Here is a 22,477-nt window from a genome sequence, read left to right as displayed (position 1 = left end):
TGGACATTGAGAAAGCTTTTTGCTCAAGCAATTATAGCAAAAGCATCGGGAGACTACAGTCAACATGTACATCGAGACAAGACATCAGACAAGACCTCAATCAACAAATGTACATTAAACTCACATAGGTTACGACTGCATTTACCATAATTGCTTCTTATCTTCACCTCTACAACCTTCAGGTAAAGACACACATAGTCTATAGGGAATATAGGCACAGATATCAGCACTCACATATCCCCCCCATTCTTGTATCATCAACTAAAATGTGCTCCCCCATTTTGTTGCAACCAAAAGCCGAAAAGAGCTCGGTAAAGTTTGACAGCCCATCCACAGACCCGTACTACGGGATAAGAAGGAATTCAAATGTATACTTCGCAATACCTCGAAGCTTGATTTAAAACACGTACGGCACGATGATACATTACCCCTCAAACATGGACTCATACATACATGCTTCTACTATCTCACTAGGTCATACCTTTTTCCCACCTTCTTCTCTTCTCCCTTACCCAATCATAGAAATGTATTATACATGACATATATTTTTCTCTTTTTGAACTGTTTTAGGAAATGGCAGTTATTGGTGACTGCCAAAGGGTGGACTGTCAAAGTCAGAAAAATATCACGCTGCACGTTGCCATATATGCACCTCATGCGCGTGCCTGCTGCACGTGCACATTCTCTCCCGTGCGTGTGGATATACGCAGCCGCGTGATGGTGCCACGGCCATGCGCTCGAGCGCGTGGTATGTGCATTTACGGTAGACTTTGTGTGCGTCTAGCGGGCGACTCAATCGTTTAATAATAGAACCAAATAGCTCGTTTTATAGATAATGTTCCCCTTAATGATAACTGTAAGTTTGGTTAATGTGACTTGTTCACGGACTTGGGAATCCCTCTTTACGTGGTACAAAGGGTCTGATTAAGGTTGAACAGCTGTGTCTGGTACCTAACTGAAGAGTATTTTAATAGCAATAATCCGGTGTTGGTTAGGTAAAGATTAATTGCTCCTGCGTGTAGTTATGACCATTAGTAGTTTCTGGACATATTCTATATTTGCAGTTCATTATCCATGCGGCGGGAATCCGGAGATTCCCACCCACCTGAGCTGTTTAAAATAGTCACAGCCCACCTGTTCAAACTAACCTATGACTTTTTGATATGATGCGAGGAGACATTCCTGTGTCCAATGAACAATGAGATTGTAGGTACCTTTGTAGTATACTGTACCCAGTGTATATAAGATCAGCCAGCCTGAACAGCTATCCCACTCTCTCCACAAACGGTTTTCATATTGATTAACTCGGGGCTGGTACCAGGCTGCGCTGCGATCGTTCCCAGTGTGTGTGTAAGTAATTCTCTGTGATTATCTCGCTCTTTGTTTGTATTGGCCACATTCTCTCTCTCTCTCTGTTTAGTTTAAGATTGTAACGTTATTGTATATTTATGTCTAGATATTCTGTTAGAATTATATGTTAGTATGTAGTGTATGACTTGTAACTGTTTTACCCCTTTTCGATATAACTAAAAGCTTGTTAGTAAAGGTGTTGGATCCTTAGTACTGTATCGTGTGTTCATTACATTGCAGAGAGTAATAGGAGCGTCTCGATCGCTCAAACAGCTTTAGTGTTAACAAGGTTAAGCAGCGTTACATCGCTACAGTGTCTCAGTACAAGGTTTACAGTATAAGAATATCCTTTCTGTGTGCTACATTCAAGGTTTACTGATTGTCATCTTGTGAGCGTCAGCGCCGCTCGTGATCTCCTCGTGGTCTCGAGCGTCCGCTACGCTGATAGCGTAGCATTACGGTTGTCGCTCGCCTATAGCGTGCTCGACACCACGCATTAAGCTGTGAGCGAGCGTGCCGCATGTGCGTCTCGATCACGGCCTAGCGTATGCTACGCTAAATACGTACCCTTACGGTACCCCATACGCCAATTGCGTACTGTGTCTCTTACCCATTATTGTGAAGGTTATAAGGTAATAATAATCAGCATTATCACCAGTGCAACTGTACTACCTACTGTACCTACTACATTGTTCCAGTTCCTATGTGGCACCATTTCTCAAGCTAAGATTTTGACCATAGAAACTGCAGTCCTTCCTAATAGTCACAACAAAGTGCTTCCATAGATGGCAGAGGTCCGAATTAGGGCCGAAGTGTGATAAACTCTGATGTTGTACCATCCCCAATGAATTTAGCTATGAACTGAACTGAGATGTTTAGTACTATAATCAGGGCCATAACTAGGTATTTGCGTTGGGTGCCAGCCGCCACCACAATCTATATTTGACAGGTGTCTGTTTGTCAGCTCCGCCCCCCCATGCCGGAGCTTACAGTGGTAATCATCGATGGTTAATGGCCGATGTTTAATGCTTTTGCCATTGATGGGAGAGAATCAGACAGTTTCCCTCCATCGATGGCACAGCATAAACAGATATTTTATTTTTTTTGCAAGGTGCTGGGACTCGGAGCATGGCCCCACCCCCAACACCCACGAAACCCCACCCCTGGGTTGTGATAGGCCCGCAGTCATTCACTTAAATAACAAGGATGACCGTCGATGAGTAAAACCATCAATGGTCTCCCACAGCACAGTTGGGGACCATCGATTGCCACTCACAGTTTCAACATAAATGGCAACCATCGATGGCAAACACAAAGATGGACACCCCTAGTGCAGATTGATCTGTGCCGCTCCGTGGTTCAGCACATTAGGTAAAGTCTGCATAAGCAAGCAGCAGCACAGCATGGGAGAAGAGAGAATAAGGGAAGGTGGGCAGGCACAGGGGCAAATGCCAGATTTTTAGGAGGGAGGGGGGTTCTAAACATATATATATGTATATATATATATATATACAGTATAACCATTGCATATGTGTATACACAGCCGCAACTAGGTGGGGGCTCTACCTGGCATGATGTGGAAAAGGGGACTCTACCTGGAGTCATGTGTAAAAGGGGACTCTACCTGGCGTAATGTTTGGGGACTCTACCTGTCGTAATGTGTAAAAGGGGACTCTACATGGAGTAATGTGTAAAAAGGGGCACTACCTGGCGTTATGTGTAAAAGGGTGCTCTACCTGGCGTAATGTGTGGCATGGGCTCTACTTGGTGTAATGTGTAGAAGTTATGTGTAAAAGGGGGCTCCACCTGGAGTTATGTGTATAAGTGGTGCTACTGTGAGGCGTAACTTGAATAATAGGGACTACTGTGCGTCAAAATATGAATTGGTATTATTTGTGATCATTGCAGATTAAGACACACATACAAAGACCCAATGTAACCTAATATTGATATGCTTACTGTGACAGGACGGTTCTGTACGAAAGCACTCACCGCTCTTGCGTCCCGCCCCCCTGTGCACAGAATGGAAGGTTAGGTCACATGGGACCTGACCACATAGGGGATTCCAGCTTACCGTCAGTAACCGCCTGTTACTGACTCCACCCACTGCGCTTTGGGCGGGTTTATGCTGCCACCACCAAACTCCTAACCTGCCATGGCGTTTGGAACCACGGTTCTGCTCTGTATGTGCCGACACACTGCGTTACCACACCTGTATGGTGTTGACGAATCCTTGCTAGGCCTCTACCGGTAGCTGGCGGAAGGCAGAACTTGGAGACGTTAGGTGCTTCCCTGGACAGCCGGAGGACGGGGCTATGTTTGGCATAACCCTGTAGGTCACAAGATGAAGCAATCTTCTTGAGGCAGATGATGTTTATTTGCTCAATAATAGTCTTAAAAAAGACTCTTCCCTATTGCTAGGGGCAACAGCATACAGCAAGATGTTCCAGCAGAATAAAGATGGTACACATACAATTTTCATGGGGCAACTGCCCTCCTTTTATCCTACTCCAATACACATTACCACAGGGGGTAAGCCCGCCCTGTGGTGTACAACCATTCAATGTTTACCCATGGGCTGTGCATGCCTTGGTCACATGCACAGCTAACATTGTTCTCTATGGACAGTGGGGAGTGGTCACTCTCCTTTGTCTGTCCCATCCTGGAGGATCAGGATACGCCCCGGTGCCATTCAGTCTAGGCTGGGGGAAGTTTTCCCGCCTAAACTGACTTCCAGAAACCTTCCCGGGACCTAGCCCACTGCCTGCAGCCTGGATTTGGGCTCCAGAGCTGGGCAGCCTAGATCCCCGGTCAGGGTTTCCTGGCCACTACGGGTGTTCTCCATGGAGCTCCAGAAAACCACTCAGCTTGTTTCAAAGCTGAGCATCTCCTCTCTCTTCCAATGCCACTTTCAAGTGTGAGGCTGGAAGGGAAAGTATTCCGTTTTTGGGGAAAAGGTCTGGGAGAATCCATCAGCCTGCACAGCCATGGATTCCCCCCTCCTGGGACACACAACCAAGTAAGTGCATTTTACCTTTAAATACATCACATTTAAAATACACTGTACATTCCCCTTTAAATATACACTGAGCCTGTGCCCTGCACAGGCTCCACATACCCAGGCACTGCAGTGCCTCATAACACAATATATATATATATATATATTACATGTTAAACAATGTTTTGTTTTAATACTAGCGCTGGGCTCCCTTAGCCCTGCAGCCTGGCTGCTAGGGCTCTCTCTCAGTGCTGGAGGTATGGGGCTGGCTTCCCCCATCCTCCAGCCTGCCTGTAATGCCTACCACTGGGGTCCAGGGAGCTGGCTCTCCCTGTCCCCCCAGTGTGGCACTCACTCAGTGGCCTCGCCGCACGGTGCGGCTTACCCCCCTGATCTGAAGCCCGGCGGCTCAGGACACTGGTCCCGGCCGCCGTGGCTCTGTGCCCTTTGCAGCGCTGAGGTGCCGGGAGCGTAGCTCCCGGTCCCCAGCACTCACTGCCCTACACACACACCCCGCCGCTAGTGAGCCGGCTAGCCCGGTCCCCCCTGAGCGGCGCACTCTGGTGCCCCCGTCGTGCAGGGAGCCGGCTAGCCCGGTCCCCTGTGTGCGGCGCTGTATTCTGTGGCCTTGCCGCAGCGTCCGGCGGGGAGCCGGGCTGCGGCGCACCCCTCCTTCCGCCCAGCAGCCTGGGATGCTCGTCCCGGCTGCCGCAGCTGGCTACCTCCAGCGTGCTGAAGCGCCGGGAGCAGAGCTCCCGGCCCCCCAGCAGAGGCAACCACAGAGCGCGCTGCAGCGGGAGCTGAGCTCCCACCCGCAGTGGCTCACCCTTCTCCCCCGGCGCACACACAGCTCAGTGCGCTGGGGGCTGTGCTCACCACTGCCGTTGCCGGGAGCGGAGCTCCCGGACTCCGGCGGTCAGCGGCTCACACAGATCGCTGCAGCGGGAGCTGATCTCCCGGCTGCAGCGGCTCCACTCTCCCCCGGCGCGCACACACTGCTCAGTGCACTGGGGGATGCCCTCACTGCCGCGGTCGCCGGGGAGGTCCGGGACCGCGGCACACACTTAAACATTTTTAAAATACACGGCGCCTAGCGCCAATTACATTTTGAAGATGGCGCCTAGCACCAGGGCACATTCAAAATTGGCGCCAAGAGCCCATTGTCAGCATAATGGCGCCTGCACTAGGGGTAAACCCCTTCAGTGCCGCGACTGCCATTAATCATGTGGCCACCAGGACTGTCCGGCCACATTTACCAAAAATTGTAATCCTAAATGTTAATAGATGATTTAAAATGTATTTCTACAGTATGATAGTGTGCCCTACCCCTGTGAGCAGAATTTAATATTGAGACCTTAGAATGCTTGCTTATGTGACTCCAGGAGCTTCAAATGGGTTTGTCGCATCAGAGGCCAAACTGCAGGGAGCAGAGGAGATCACAGAGGGCAGCAGAGCCTAGAGAAGCATGGGTCGTAGCTACAGGGGGCCTTCAGCTGCTGATATAGATAGGGAAGGGAGGACAAAGATATGAGTGAAGGGGTGTGTGGGTGTGTGGGTGGACAGAGATGAGAGAGAGAGACAGTGTTGGAGGGGACAGTGATAAGGGAGAGAAATAGGGGTAGGGGAGACAGAGATGACAGGCTAAATGTAATAGCCTGGGAGTTGCCGGACGTGCGGGACTTTGTGCCCGTATTTTTAAAGCTGCAATCATTTACAAGGCAATACAGGCTGGTTTTGCCTTGTAAGTGATTGCCGCTTTAAGAATACGGGCAGACTCGCACAAAGTCCCGTACTTCTGGCAGCTCGCAGGTTATTACACTTAGCTCTGAGGGAGGACGGTGAAGAGATTAGAGCAAAAATGGGACACATACAGAGCCACCCCTAACCAATATGATGCCCTAGGCAAGATTTTGACTGGTGCCCCCTAGCACCACCACTAGTTCCGCTTCTGTCATTGCACCCCTTTCCCAGCACCATCACCCCTCACCCATAGCAGTCCTTATTTTGAGTTTCATACTCCCTAAATTTTAAATAGGAACAGTGTGCACATTCGGCACACAGCCCAAAAAGGGGTGTGTTTGTGCTGGCAAGGGGTGTGACCACACAATAGTATCCCCAATTCAAATTACGCCACACAGTACTACAAATTTAGTCACATTTTATCATGCGATAGTGTCCTCAATTCACGTTACATCACACAGTAGTACCGCTATACCTTATAAACATTACTCTTCACAGTAGTGCCCCTCATTCACATTACACCACACTGAATTGCTCCTTATTCACATTACACCAAACCATATTGCTCTTTATTCACATTAGACCACCCAGTAGTGCCCTTTTTATACATTACGCCACAAAGTAGAGCACCTTATACACATAAGTAATGCATTTATACACATACCACACAGTTATGCCCCTTACACATATGACACACATTATTAATGTGCTTATAAACATAATGCACCATACACATTATGACAACCTTTATCAATGCCCTTATACACATAATGTCCATTACACATATGATGCACATTATAAATGCCCTTATACACATAATGACACACATAATGCCCCTTACACAAATGCCGCACATTATTAATGCCCTTATACACATAATGACACACATAGTGCCCCTTACACATTTACTGCACATTATTAATGCATTTTTACACATGACTCACATAATGCCCCTTACACACATGCCAATCACTACTGCACAACCAACCGACTCACACAAAGCACTCACACAGCCGCTAAGCGCTAACACTGTGACCTCTGCCTCTGCTTGGATACAGATGTGTCCTCATAAATCTTGCCTCTGTGCTATTGTCGGGTGACTTTTCTTGATGAAAATGCATCTTATTTGCATTGTTTTTTGGCTAGGATGCACAAGCAGCTTCTGTTGATTAAAATGATATGCAGCATGCCTATATACTGTGTGAGACTGTGGCTGTATCTGCATATGAAATTGTACACACAGAATATAGGCATGCTGCATATCATTTTAATCAGCAGAAGCTGCTGATGCCCCTAGGCATACCAAATGCCCTAGGCAATTGCCTAGTTTGCCTATGCCTAGGGCCGGCTCTGGATACATAAGAGAAAGACAGATAAGGGGTGACAAGAGATGAGAAAGATGGAGGGACAGATGGGAGGAGGGGCACAGAAATTAGGATGAGAGAGATAGACGAAGAGAGGGAACAGGAGGGACAGAGATGAGAGATAGACAGATGGGAGTGCTGGACAAGAGATGGAAAGGTGGGGGGAAACAGAGTAAAAACAAAAACCCTGCAACACAGTGCACAATAGCTATTTATACAGGGCTTTTTTTCTGAGAAATGTACATATATAGTAAAACATATTAGTTCGCTATAAAGTTGCAATAAATTGTGAATATAAATCCATACCTCCCAACTGTCCCGATTTTCGCGGGACAGTCCCGTTTTTTGGGGTCTGTCCCGCTGTCCCTCCCACGGGCTGCAGTGTCCCGCGGTGGGGGGGGGGGGGGGCAGTTGGGAGGCTCCTGATCACTCACTGCTCTGCTCAGTTGAGAGCAGAGCAGCAGTGAATAGACGCTGTGCGCATGCGCACAGTGTCTATTCCAGTGAGTTAGAGGGAGAGGGGGCATGCCAGCAGTGACGAAAATGGGGGCGTGGCTCGCGATCGCGGACCCTCCCGCGAAAGCACGCCCCCTTACACACAGGCCACGCCCCCTTTTCGGGCACGGGCGCGCGCCAAGATGTCCCTCCTTCCTGTACTTCAATGTTGGGAGGTATGATAAATCTGAATGTTATTTGGAAAAGTGTTTACTTTATAACTGAGCAATCTTTCAAATATAGATATTGTGGACATAAATTGTCCTAGTCCCAGATAGATTCATCTGTAATAACAGGTCTCCTATTCACAGATGTAACCTTCATTTGTTGACCAACAGATTATTGTGTAGTAAGATTAAAGAACCTTTCTACACATAAAATGTACATTACAAGACAACACCTTATCTGAAACGTGTTTCCAGGGGTGGTCTTCTGTATGCCAAATGTCGGGATCCCGGCGCACAGTATACCGACACTTATTCTCCCTCGTGAGGGTCCACGACCCCCCTGGAGGGAGAATAAAATAGTGTGGCCGCAGCGTGGCGAGCGCAGCGTGGCGAGCGCAGCGAGCCCGCAAGGGGCTCCTTTGCGCTCGCCACGCTGTCGGTATGCCGGCGGTCGGGCTCCCGGCGCCGGTATGCTGGGCGCCGGGAGCCCGAGCGCCGGCATACCGTACGACACCCGTTTCCAGCCAGGCTTCACATACCATTTGGTTGGACAATTTGAATGGTCCTATGCACTAAAAATAGGAAGGCCTTATAAAATGTAATTGCTGCCTCAGTTTACTCTTTAATATATGGCACACGATACCACTGAGAACCCTAAAGGGTGAAACGCGTTAGTATACTTTATAGTACACTGTTTAAATTAGACCTGCATTTACTCCAGCCTGCCCAGCATAGTTTCCTGCAGCTTGACAAGTAAAGATCCCACTAATAAGACCTTTACTTAGTCCCACCCATGTCTTAGCGCATCTCTGACAGCTGAGAGAGGATCAGCAATGATAGCAAAACAAACATGGACATCATTTTTATTGTTTTGTTTAAAATAGACACAAATATGAAAAATAATAATCCAGTACTGTGTCATTTATAAAAGGAAAATTACATTTATCTTATTCTGTAAGAAAAACCCTTGGAATATATTTCTCAGGGAACGGCTGTACTGGCTGCAGGGTGCCTGTCTGGAGCATCTAAAGGACCCTCTAGTGGCATCACAGCAGAGATCTTCGCTGCAGGGTGCTTTTCTGGGCACCCTGATAATGAGGATACCAGGTGACCTGGGTATCCCGGGTTCAGGGATTACACAGCTGAGTGGGTTACAATGAAGACAAGATGAGGTTTATTTATGGAGATCTAGAAATCCACCAAACAGCGAGCAGAATTATACTAATAAAGTCCAATCAGAGTTCAGCAAAGTCCTTTCCAGCTGATCTATATCTCCTCCAGCCCTGGCCAGCGATGACAGCTGTAGCAAGGTACATGGAGCATCTGACCACCGATGATACTGAGAGGGTGTGACACCTTAACCTCCAGTGAGTCAAAATGTGCACCCTCATGGCCCCACAACATGGTCTCTTTCTCCCTGATGCTTCCTCACTCCCATAATTCTCCCCTACCTCCTCCTTTGTTGCTGGACCCTGATTGCTGGTCTGTTTTTCCAGAGGGGAAGGAGGAGCGGCGCGTTCTAAATGGAACACTCCCTAGCTGTCTGCTTCTGCCAGGCTTCCTTGTCTATGACTGAGGGCTTCAATTTGAGAACACAGAACTTGGGCCATAGGGTTAACTCTTTCCTTTCTAACATGCAGGTAGGTCCCAGAGGCCACCTACACAGCCCTACATTCGGTGTGGCAGCACCGGAAGCATGCCCCTAGTAGTGGACCTGGAAAGATAGATAGATAGATAGATAGATAGATAGGGGGGAGGTACTTACGTGCCGACACCGGGATCTCGCCCCCTTACAGTCCCAACAGTCGGCATGCCGACTAGCAGGGACTATTCCCACTCGTGGGTGTCCACGACATCCATAGAGCGGGAATAAAACCTATGGGGAGCGCAGCTCACCACCAAGCCTGCAGTGTGGTGAGCACAGTGAGCCTGCAAGGGGCTTCATTGCGCTCGCTCTCCCACCAGCCATCTCAATGCCGAGATCCCGGTGTTGGTATGGTGACCTGACCGCCGGTCACGCATACCCAACCCAGATAGGGGATCCAGGATAGTTGGCATCCCAGCAGTCGGAATGCCAGCACTGGAATCCTGAACGCCGGAGCCTCGAACGAGGTCTGCTAGGACTCATCACTGGTGAGCCACGTGAACACACACACATGTGTTATATGTAGGCTGCGGGAGGAGGGTTATGTTGCGGGCAGGTGGATATTAGGGTTAGGCTGCGGAGAGTTAGGGTTAAGGGGTCGGTATACATACTTACCTGACCCCTGAAGGGATTCCGATGGGATTCTCTACTTTGGGATATCAGTCTCGGTCATATGACCGCTGGCATCCCATCCGTTGGAATATCGCATGTATCCCATAGATAGATATATTATATTTACACACAAATCGATTTTGTTTACCAACTTTAAATGGTGACAGCAATGGGTGTGAGGGTAAGGACCAATCACAAGTTACAGTGTAATGATTGCATCTTTTGATTGGTGATTCCACTAACAAACAGTTTTTGCCCAAGGCTGTTTTTCCAGGGCTCCAGTTGGGGGTATTAGCATCTTGGGCCTAATTCAGACCTGATCGCAGCAGCAAATTTGTTAGCTAATGGGCAAAACCATGTGCGCTGCAGGGGAGGCAGATATAACATTTGCAGAGAGAGTTAGATTTGGGTGGGTTATATTGTGTCTGTGCAGGGTAAATACTGGCTGCTTTATTTTTACACTGCAATGTAGATTTCAGTTTGAACACACCCCACCCAAATCTAACTCTCTCTGCACATGTTATATCTGCCTCCCTGCAGTGCACATGGGGGGTAATTCTGAGTTGATCGCAGCTTCAAGTTTGTTAGCAATTGGGCAAAATCATGTGCACTGCAGGGGAGGCAGATATAACATGTGCAGAGAGAGAGAGAGAGAGATTTGGGTGTGGTGCAGGGGCGGATCCAGAAGAAAATGATAGGGGGGGCACCATGGAAGGGGCAAGTACATTTGCGTGCGGCTTCGGTGCATGGTGCAGTGTGCAGGGGGCAGCGTTTGAGGGACAGGGGGCAGCGTGTGAGGGTCAAGGTGCAGGGGGCAGTGTGTGAGGTGCTGGGTACAGGGGGCAGTATGTGAGGGGCAGGGGGCAGCGTAATAATGCCCACAGTAGTAGCACCCCGTAATACACATAATGCCCACCACAGTAGCGCTTCTTATACAATGCCCACAGTTGTAGCGCTCATTATGCAATGTCCATTGTACTGGTAGTGCCCCTTATATAGACCCCATAGTAGTGGTGCCCCTTATGCAATGCCCGTATTGCCCCCAGTAGTAATGTTGCCTGTAGTAATACCCCCAGTCATTTAGCACCCTAGTAGTTATGCCCCCAGTGGTAATGCCCCTGCAGTTATGACCCCAGTAGTTTAGCCCCCCTTTAGTTTAGCCTCCCAGTAGTAATGCCCCCCTGTAGTTTGCCTTATTGTAGTTTAGCCCCTGTAGTTATGCCCCCCTTGTAGTTTAGCCCCCAGTAGTAATGCCCCCAGTAGTTTGGCCCCTGTAGTTATCCCCCAGTAGTTTGGCCCCTGTAGTTATGACCCCAGTAGTTTGGCCTCCCTGTAGTTTAGCCCCCAAGTAGTAATGCCCCTGTAGTTACGCCACCAGTAGTAATGCCCCTGTAGTTACGCCGCCAGTAGTAATGCCCCTGTAGTTACGCCGCCAGTAGTAATGCCCTCCTGCAGTATGCCCCCAGTAGTTAGCCCTTTGTAGTTTGCCCCCTAGTAGCTTACCCCCAGTAGTTTTCCCCCTTGTAGTTGGCCCCAGTAATAATGCCCCCAGTAGTTTGCCCCCAGTAGATGCCCCCCAGTAATAATGGCCCCCAGTAGTTTGCCCCCAGTAGATGCCCCCCAGTAAAAATGTCCCCCAGTAGCTGCCCCCAGTAGTAATGCCCCAATAGATGACCCCCCCAGTAGTAATGCCCCCAGTAGATGCCCCCCCAGTAATAATGCCCCCAGTAGTAATGCCCCTCAGCAGTAATGCCCCTTGTTGATGCCCCCCCAGTAGTAATGTCCCCCCGTAATTTGCCCCCAGCAGATGCCCCCGCTGCACTAAGAAAGATAAAAAACTACATACTTACCGAGCCCCGTTCCCGCTTCCAGACCTCCTCCTGGCGTCCTCTCCTCAGCACGCACGCCGCACAGTGACAGCGCCGGAAGCCGGCTGCCGCTGTGCAGGGAGACGGGCGCCCGCTGGTAAAATTATCTCAGCGGGCGCCCGTCATCTCCCTGTGCGGCGGCGGCAGGGACGGACGGACGGAGGGAGAACGGCCACAAATGACAGGGGGGGGCACGGGCCCGAGTGCCCCCCCCCCCCTGGATCCGCCACTGGTGTGGTGTGTTCAATCTGCAATCTAAATTGCAGTGTAAAAATAAAACAGCCAGTATTTACCCTGCACAGAAACAAAATAACCCACCCAAATCTAACTCTCTCTGCAAATGTTATATCTGCCCCCCCTGCAGTGCACATGGTTTTGCCCAACTGCTAAAAAATTTCCTGCTGCGATCAACTTGGAATTACCCCCATGGTTTTGTCCATCAGCGAACAAATGTGCTGCTGCGATCAGGTCTGAATTAGGCCCTTTATACAATCTTTTACTAGGCATAATGGAATTTCTGCATAGGACCTTTCCTGCAGATATTTGTAAAGCTTACAAAAAAAAATAACTTTTGTTTACAATCACTGTGTTATCGGTTTAATTGCCCTTTTAAAGTAACAGTGATTAAATAGTAGATTCAATATTTGTTTATTGTGTTTGCACTAGGGAAAATATAGTATATAGTGCATGAATCAAGGACACAGATTACAGTGCATTCCACTACTGCATTCCAGTATCTATCTATCTATCTATCTATCTATCTATCTATCTATCTATCTATCTATCTATCTATCTATCTATCTATCTATCTATCTATCTATCTATCTATCTATCTATAGGTGCATACACACGGAGAGATTTTGACTATGAGAGATTTTGACTATGAGAGATTTCCCTTGAACTGGCAGTGGGAGATTTTGACTAACTTTACCAGCGATTTTGACTAACTTTTCCAGAGATTTTGACTATGGGCGATTTTGGCTAACTCATTCAAGCAAGAGGATGCTTTTTCTTTCCCAGCGACATATCCAAAATTGACTTGCCTGCACAGTCTATTTTTAGCAGCGATAGCGACCTGGCGGGGACGCGCATCGCTATCGTTGGCTGTGTACACATGGAGAGATATGCACTAACTTTCTGAGCGATTTTGACTATATAGTCAAAATCGCTCAGTTATATCGCTCTGTGTATATGCACCTTATCTGTCTGTCTGTCTGTCTGTCTTTCTATCTATGCATCCACTGTTACTGCATAATCTAAATACACATTTTAAAATGAAGAAGAAAGAAAACAAACAGTACCTTTCGAGTGTAAGGGTGCATACACACGGTGAGATTCGGACTTATCCGATTCTCACCGTGCGACAGGGGGCCGGGTCGGCACTTAGCCAGTATCGCAAGCACATAATGAGTGTGCTTGCGATGCTGGCTATGTGCGATGTCAATCCTGACTATCTCTTCTATAGAGATAGTCAGGATTGACTTGCCTGCACAGCCTATTTTTTCGGCCGATGCCGACCGCGCGGGGCCGCGCATCGGCATCGGATCGGGATCGCAAGGTGACAGTCACCTTGCGATCTGCACTATATTTTCTTCCGATTCTGACTATATAGTCAGAATCGGAAGAAAATATCGTACCGTGTGTACACACCTTAAGTTCCAAACATTACGGTCAGATGCATCATTGCTTGGAAAGTGATAAAATGGAGAGTGAAAAAGTACCAGCCAATCAGTTCCTAACTGCCATGTCACAGGTTGTGTTTGAAAAATGGCAGCTAGGAGCTGATTGGCTGGTACTTTTTCACTCTCCATTTTATAACATTCCAAGCAATGATGCATCTGGCCCAGGAGCGGTTCTTGGTGCGGGCAAGCAGTGCCTTCGCCCGGGGCGCTGCGGCCTGGGGGCGCGGCCGCAGTCACTCCGCAGGCACCGCCGCCTACCCGCACACCGCTCCCCACTCCACGGCTGCAGCAGACGCCGTGGGTTGTGTGGGCGTCCGCTGCAGCCGGCTCCAGGGACAGACACTAGAGGTCAGTATTGACCTCTAGTGTCTGTGCGGCGCTGCTATGGGAGAGACGTCATGATGTCTCTCCCATAGAGAGGAGCCGGCGGCCAGTTGAAGCAGCAGCAGCAGCGGTCGAGAAGCAGAAGCAGGGCAGTGGTAAGTATTGTTTTTTTTGTTTGTGTGTGTGTGTGTGTGTGTGTGTGTGTGTGTGTGTGTGTGTGTTTGTAAGCGGCGACAGGGGGCACAGTGACAGGGGGCAAAGCAACAGGGGGCACAACTACTGGGGGCAAAGAAAGAGGGGGCACAACTACTGGGGCCAAAGAAACGGGGCACAACTACTGGGGGCAAAGCAACAGGGGGCACAACTACTGGGGGCAAAGAAAGAGGGGGCACAACTACTGGGGCCAAAGAAACGGGGCACAACTACTGGGGGCAAAGCAACAGGGGGCACAACTACTGGGGGCAAAGAAAGAGGGGGCACAACTACTGGGGGCAAAGCAACAGGGGGCACAACTACTGGGGGCAAAGAAAGAGGGGACACAACTACTGGGGCCAAAGAAACGGGGCACAACTACTGAGGGCAAAGCAACAGGGGGCACAACTACTGGGGGCACAGCAAATCTACAGGGTGCATAGCTACAGGGGGCATATCTACAGGGTGCATAGCTACAGGGGGCATATCTACAGGGTGCATAGCTACAGGGGGCATATCTACAGGGTGCATAGCTACTGGGGGCATATCTACAGGGTGCATATCTACTGGGGGCATATCTACAGGGTGCATAGCTACAGGGGGCATATCTACAGGGTGCATAGCTACAGGGGGCATATCTACTGGGGGCACAGCTACAGGGGTCATATCTACAGGGTACATAGCTACAGGGGGCATATCTACAGGGAGCATAGCTACAGGGGGCATATCTACTGGGGGCATAGCTGCAGGGGGCATATCTACTGGGGGCACAGCTACAGGGGGCATATCTACAGGGTGCATAGCTACAGGGGGCATATCTACTGGGGGCATAGCTACAGGGGGCATATCTACTGGGTGCATAGCTACAGGGGGCATATATACTGGGGGCACAGCTACAGGGGTCATATCTACAGGGTGCATAGCTACAGGGGGCATATCTACTGGGGGTATAGCTACAGGGGGCATATCTACTGGGGGCACAGCTACAGGGGGCATATCTACTGGGGGCACAGCTACAGGGGGCATATCTACTGGGGGCATAGCTACAGGGGGCATATCAACGGGGGCACAGCTACAGGGGGCATATCTGCAGGGTGCATAGCTACAGGGGGCATATCTACAGGGGGCATAGCTACAGGGTGCATAGCTACAGGGGGCATATCTACAGGGTGCATAGCTACAGGGGGCATATCTACTGGGGGCACAGCTACAGGGGTCATATCTACAGGGTGCATAGCTAGAGGGGGCATATCTACTGGGGGCATAGCTACAGGGGGCATATCTACTGGGGGCACAGCTACAGGGGGCATATCTACTGGGGGCACAGCTACATGGGGGCATATCTACAGGGTGCATAGCTAGAGGGGGCATATCTACTGGGGGCACAGCTACAGGGGGCATATCTACAGGGTGCATAGCTACAGGGGGCATATCTACTGGGGGCACAGCTACATGGGGGCATATCTACAGGGTGCATAGCTACAGGGGGCATATCTACTGGGGGCACAGCTACATGGGGGCATATCTACAGGGTGCATAGCTACAGGGGGCATATCTACTGGGGGCACAGCTACAGGGGTCATATCTACAGGGTGCATAGCTACAGGGGGCATATCTACTGGGGGCACAGCTACATGGGGGCATATCTACTGGGGGCACAGCTACAGGGGTCATATCTACAGGGTGCATAGCTACAGGGGGCATATCTACTGGGGGCACAGTTACATGGGGGCATATCTACAGGGTGCATAGCTACAGGGGGCATATCTACAGGGGGCACAGCTACAGGGGGCATATCTACTGGGGGCACAGCTACAGGGGTCATATCTACAGGGTGCATAGCTACAGGGGGCATATCTACAGGGTGCATAGCTACAGGGGGCATATCTACTGGGGGCATAGCTACAGGGGGCATATCTACTGGGGGCACAGCTACAGGGGGCATATCTACAGGGTGCATAGCTACAGGGGGCATATCTACTGGGGGCATAGCTACAGGGGGCATATCTACTGGGTGCATAGCTACAGGGGGCATATCTACTGGGGGCATAGCTACAGGGGTCATATCTACTGGGGGCACAGCTACAGGGGGCATATCTACTGGGGGCACAGCTACAGGGGGCATATCTACTGGGGGCATAGCTACAGGGGGCATATCAACGGGGGGCACAGCTACAGGGGGCATATCTACAGGGTGCATAGCTACAGGGGGCATATCTACAGGGTGCATAGCTACAGGGGGCATATCTACAGGGTGCATAGCTACAGGGGGCAAATCTACAGGGTGCATAGCTACAGGGGGCATATCTACTGGGGGCACAGCCACAGGGGTCATATCTACAGGGTGCATAGCTACAGGGGGCATATCTACTGGGGGCATATCTACTGGGGGCACAGCTACAGGGGGCATATCTACTGGGGGCACAGCTACATAGGGGCATATCTACAGGGTGCATAGATAGAGGGGGCATATCTACTGGGAGCACAGCTACAGGGGGCATATCTACAGGGTGCATAGCTACAGGGGGCATATCTACTGGGGGCACAGCTACATGGGGGCATATCTACAGGGTGCATAGCTACAGGGGGCATATCTACTGGGGGCACAGCTACAGGGGTCATATCTACAGGGTGCATAGCTACAGGGGGCATATCTACTGGGGGCACAGCTACATGGGGGCATATCTACTGGGGGCACAGCTACAGGGGTCATATCTACAGGGTGCATAGCTACAGGGGGCATATCTACTGGGGGCACAGCTACATGGGGGCATATCTACAGGGTGCATAGCTACAGGGGGCATATCTACAGGGTGCATAGCTACAGGGGGCATATCTACAGGGTGCATAGCTACAGGGGGCATATCTACTGGGGGCACAGCTACAGGGGTCCTATCTACAGGGTGCATAGCTACAGGGGGCATATCTACTGGGGGCATAGCTACAGGGGGCATATCTACTGGGGGCACAGCTACAGGGGGCATATCTACTGGGGGCACAGCTACAGGGGTCATATCTACAGGGTGCATAGCTACAGGGGGCATATCTACGGGGGGGCACAGCTACAGGGGGCAAATCAACTGGGGGGCACAACTACTTGGGGCAAATCTGGGGGCACAGCTACTGGGAGCATAACTGTGGCCCCGCCCCTCCCCTGCAAAGCCACACCCCTTTTTTGCGCGCACAAACAGTTTTGCTGGGGGGGGGGGGGGGGGGGGCAGTGGAAACTTTCGCACTGGGCACCACAAGGTGTAGAACTGGCCCTGATTGGCCAGTACTATCAAATGTAAAGGGTCTGTTTGGTAAACCATAAACCACTTTTCTCTGACACTTTAAAAGGAGAAAGATATAGATTTTATTTCTCCTTATTTAGGAAATAATGTGGCAGAAATCACTGATTTCTCTTCCTCCCCATCTCATAGTTCACAATAGGAGGGGTTGGGGGTGGGAGGTGAATAGAATCGTGATTAAGTAGACCAGTCAAGGCCAGTCTCACTCATCTTGTGTTCCAAACATAGGGGGTTATTCCAAGTTGATCGCAGCAGGAAATTTTTTAGCAGTTGGGCAAAACCATGTGCACTGCAGGTGAGGCAGATATAACATGTGCAGAGAGAGTTAGATTTGGGTGGGCTGTGTTCAAACTGAAATCTAAATTGCAGTGTAAAAATAAAGCAGCCAGTATTTACCCTGCACAGAAACAAAATAACCCACCCAAATCTAACTCTCTCTGCACATGTTATATCTGCCCCCCCCCCCCCCCCCCCTGCAGTGCACATGGTTTTGCCCAACTGCTAAAAAATTTCCTGCTGCGATCAACTTGGAATTACCCCCATAATACCATCTCTCCATTTCATGCTTTGGGAGAGATGTATCAAAGCATGGAGAGAGATAATGTAGAGACAGACAAAGTACCAACTAATCAGCTTCTGTCATTTTTCTAACACAACCTGTTACATGACAGAGGCTGATTAGTTAGTACTTTATCTCTCGCCATGTTATCGCTATCTCCCCCTTTATATGTGTGCGTGCACATGAGAGTTTTGAGGAATATACATATGGGCTCATTTATCAATGAGTGATAAATTGCACCAGTCAATCAGCTCTTAACTTCCATATCACAGGCTGTGTTTGAAAAATAACAGTTAGGAGCGGATTGGCTCGTGCAATTTACCACTCACAGTGAAATGTATCACTCATTGATAAATGAGCCCAATAGTATTTATTTTACATTGCATGCTTTTGTTGTCTTGCAAATTTTCTATTGTTCACATCTAATTAAATGGATAAAATTAATGATATCACAAGCAGTACAGCCTAACACTATGAATAATTCACTATAACATCCTGGAAATCAGTGTAACTCAGATCAGTATGCAATTCCAATGTATCTAATAAAACATCTTTACGGTATTATTGATCAATGTATAATAGTGCTTGCAGCATATGATATCACGACAAGGCACGCATATGATCAGTAGCGGTTCTTGCCACGGGCAAGCAGGACTTTTGCCCAGGGCGCCGCCTTCCGGAGGGCGCCGGCGCCATCCGGAGGGCGCCGCACCATGGCAAGATCCGCTGCTGCTGTGGTGCCCCCCGCTGCCGCTGCCCGCTGTCCCGCTGTCCTGTGAAGGGAAACTAGACGCTACGCGTCTAGTTTCCCTTCGTGGGCTGTCCGCTGTGAAGGGAAACTAGACGCTACGTGTCTAGCTTCCCTTCCTGGAGAGGACCTTAACTGTAATGATGTGCGGTGCGCGTTGACGTCATCGCGCACCGCACAGCAAAGGTCCTCCCCACGAAGGGAACTAGACGCTTAGCGTCTAGTTTTCCTTCGTGGAGAGGACCTTTGCTGTGCGGTGCGCGATGACGTCATCGCGCACCGCACATCCTACTACAGTACAGGGGGCGTAATTGGCCACGCCCCCTGTATGAAACCACACCCCTAATGCCGCCCGGGGCGCAAGAAGCCCCGGAACCTGCCCTGCATATGATATCATTATATTACAGTTGCCTACCCTCCCTCATTCTGCGGGAGACTCCCTGAAATAGCAGCAATCTCCCTCACTCCCTGAACAGACCAGCAATCTCCCTGATTGCACCTTACACCCATTATGCAGCTGTTACATTCTTGGGGGGGGGGGGGGAAATAAATCGGAGATACATACATTCAAATGGGATCATCAGTGCCATTCCCCTGCATTGGTTATAAGGCACAGTGATCCCTATGGCTACATGCATTTTAAATAAGGTTACTCATGGCCATTTACAGTATATGGAACCTCTTGTAAAACACAATACAAGAACAAATCCTGCAAAATATCAGTGTTTTTTCTTCAACAAACAGATCTTACTGACTTTGGGGCTCATTTACATTTGGATGTAAGTCATTTTCATGACACGCCTCTCCGATGTAGCAATACGTGCCCGCGCTGATAGTTGTTACTTTCACAGTCTCCCTGTAATGCTTTTTCAAAAGTAGGCAAGTATGCATTATATAATGGCAGTATGCACGATGGTGACAAAAGCAATAGACAGTATCTACTATTTAAAGTCATCAACTGTATTTGTTCTATAAAACTCGATGTCCACTTGTATAATGCTATACATGATTAAACAGAGCTCATAGTACCGTATAAAGACGTCTTCTAGCCCCTCTAGTTACTGTATGAGAACTATTCTGTATTAAAGACAGCTGGTACAGTTTGGATCATACTGACAGGTAGTATAATCGTTCTGTACAGTGATGTTATATTCTTACCCTCTCTGGGATAACGTTTCCACCTCTCACTGTCCCGCTCAGCCGCAGTTCTCTCCTTCTATTCTCTCTGAAATAAAAATGAGGAAGTTTTGTCTTCTTATAGCAGCAGCCCCTGCGTCTCCATCTGACTGTCTCTTTCACTTTCAAATTCCTTAGTGCAAACCGGTTTCTTCACTTCAAAGAGGACCAGGGTTATAAATTTGGTGGCACCTGGAGAAACAACGTGTCTGCAGTCACTCGCCAACTATGGGTAATGCAGGATTACAACAGGGACTACCAACCGTAAGAAGAAGAGAACCAACAGGTCAGCAACAGCTTTGTTGAAAATAAAGTGTACCTTCTCTCATAATCATCTATAAATGATATTCCTCATTCAATTACTAAATGCGCAAGAGCTAATATTTACCTATCAAAAATTGACCAGTGCAGTGGTTGCAACTACAGGAACCCATATTGAGCTGGGCCTCCTCCTAATTTTTGTAAGTGAATCGTCAGTGCAATATTCTGCCCCTAGAGATATGCGTTTGCATAATCTAGTCACCTCAGAAATGCATGTGAACCGCGATTGCAGTTTTCTGGCTTTGTAGCATTTCATATCGCAGGTCTGGCTGGGGAAGGGCAACAGGCACTGGTATCACAACTAGTGATGAGCGGATTCGGTTTTACTCGGTTTTACTCGGTTCTCAAAACGGCATCTTATTGGCTCACGGATGTCACGTGTTTTGGATAGCCAATAAGATGCCGTTTTGAGAACCGAGTAAAACCGAGTAAAACCGAGTAAAACCGAGTAAAACCGAACCTCGCTCATCACTAAATTCACAACACTGAGAAAAGTGAGTAATCACCATCATCAGGTTTTCCATTTCTTCTTGGGTGGATTCTACCTGCCCAATCAGATGAGAGACCACTTCTGATTGGTTGGCTGTCTATAAAGTGGACCGGCTTACCATATATGAACTTATGTTGTACTTGGATCCCCGTTGAAGTGTATGTCGCTGTTTTTTTTACCTAATGGATCAACATTGGATCAAGAAAAGAAGATTATAGGTAAGTAATTAAAAATGCACCTGCACCACAGAAAATATTAGGGTGAAGAAAATTCAGTTGTGTGTAACAAAAACTAAGGGGTCACTATTACATCTTATTATTACTAACGGGCACTGTTACTATTATTATTACAGGGCAGTATTATTATACTTTCTTTGTACGGTGCCACAAGTGGCAGCCTGTACATAGGGGGTTAACAGAGAACACATTTAACAGTATTACACAATGCACAGATGACAGTGAAAAAATGACATAATTCCCCAATACTAAATGATACAATCATGACCAGACAATAACAAACCGACAGATTATGGTGGTCATTCCGAGTTGTTCGCTCGTTATTTTTTTGTCGCAACGGAGCGATTAGTCGCTAATGCGCATGCGCAATGTCCGCAGTGCGACTGCGCCAAGTAAATTTGCTATGCAGTTAGGTATTTTACTCACGGCATTACAAGGTTTTTTCTTCGTTCTGGTGATCGTAATGTGATTGACAGGAAGTGGGTGTTTCTGGGCGGAAACTGGCCGTTTTATGGGTGTGTGCGAAAAAACGCTACCGTTTCTGGGAAAAACGCGGGAGTGGCTGGAGAAACGGAGGAGTGTCTGGGCGAACGCTGGGTGTGTTTGTGACGTCAAACCAGGAACGAAACTGACTGAACTGATTGCAGTTGCCGAGTAAGTCTGGAGCTACTCAGAAACTGCTAAGAAGTGTCTATTCGCAAATTTGCTAATCTTTCGTTCGCAATTTTGATAAGCTAAGATTCACTCCCAGTAGGCGGCGGCTTAGCGTGTGCAAAGCTGCTAAAAGCAGCTTGCGAGCGAACAACTCGGAATGAGGGCCTATACACAGAACCTATTGTTTCAGATCCAGCTACTGACAAGACAGTAAGCATCAGTGATGTGTGGTGGAGGCCAGTGCCTCGAGAAGCATGGCAGGTGAGACGGGAGTGCAGGATTAGGAAGGAACACACTATTTAGGAGGGACCTGATCCTGTGAGCTTACATCCCAGAGGGAAGGGGCAGGCACAAATAGTGCAGCACTAAGTGGGGAGTAGACATGGTAGCAGACACAGAAGAGATGGGAGGGCTGATAGGCTTGTATGAAGCGGTGAGTTTTGAGGGCAAGTTTGTAGCCTCAGAGACTAGTGCCTACTCTATCTAATAGGATGTGGCGCTGTGTCCCGCAGATTGGGAGCAACAGGGGCATGATCCTTGAGGTGGGTGTGTGCAGATGTTATAGC

At 48.9% G+C, this 22,477-nt stretch overlaps 1 protein-coding gene and 1 long non-coding RNA gene across 3 annotated transcripts in view; one reads left to right on the top strand and one right to left on the bottom strand.

Annotated features, from left to right (window-relative positions):
• The window catches only part of LOC134965933 (toll-like receptor 13), a 39,859-nt gene extending 19,599 nt beyond the window's left edge, over positions 1–20,260 (bottom strand). Inside the window, exon 1 of the mRNA XM_063942337.1 lies at positions 20,193–20,260. The gene's annotated coding sequence lies outside the window, so the exon portion shown is untranslated. The remainder of the gene's footprint in view (positions 1–20,192) is intronic.
• LOC134965934 (uncharacterized) overlaps positions 1–22,477 on the top strand; it is a 90,164-nt gene that overhangs the window by 60,583 nt on the left and 7,104 nt on the right. For both annotated transcript variants that reach the window (XR_010188547.1, XR_010188546.1), the window contains one exon: positions 20,349–20,496. This is a non-coding gene — a long non-coding RNA (uncharacterized LOC134965934). The remainder of the gene's footprint in view (positions 1–20,348; positions 20,497–22,477) is intronic.

This window comes from Pseudophryne corroboree, chromosome 10, assembly GCF_028390025.1.
Source record: "Pseudophryne corroboree isolate aPseCor3 chromosome 10, aPseCor3.hap2, whole genome shotgun sequence".
Classification (NCBI taxonomy): Eukaryota; Metazoa; Chordata; class Amphibia; order Anura; family Myobatrachidae; genus Pseudophryne; species Pseudophryne corroboree.
Note: the sequence above shows the minus strand (reverse complement) of the source record. Positions and strands in the feature narration are given on the sequence as shown.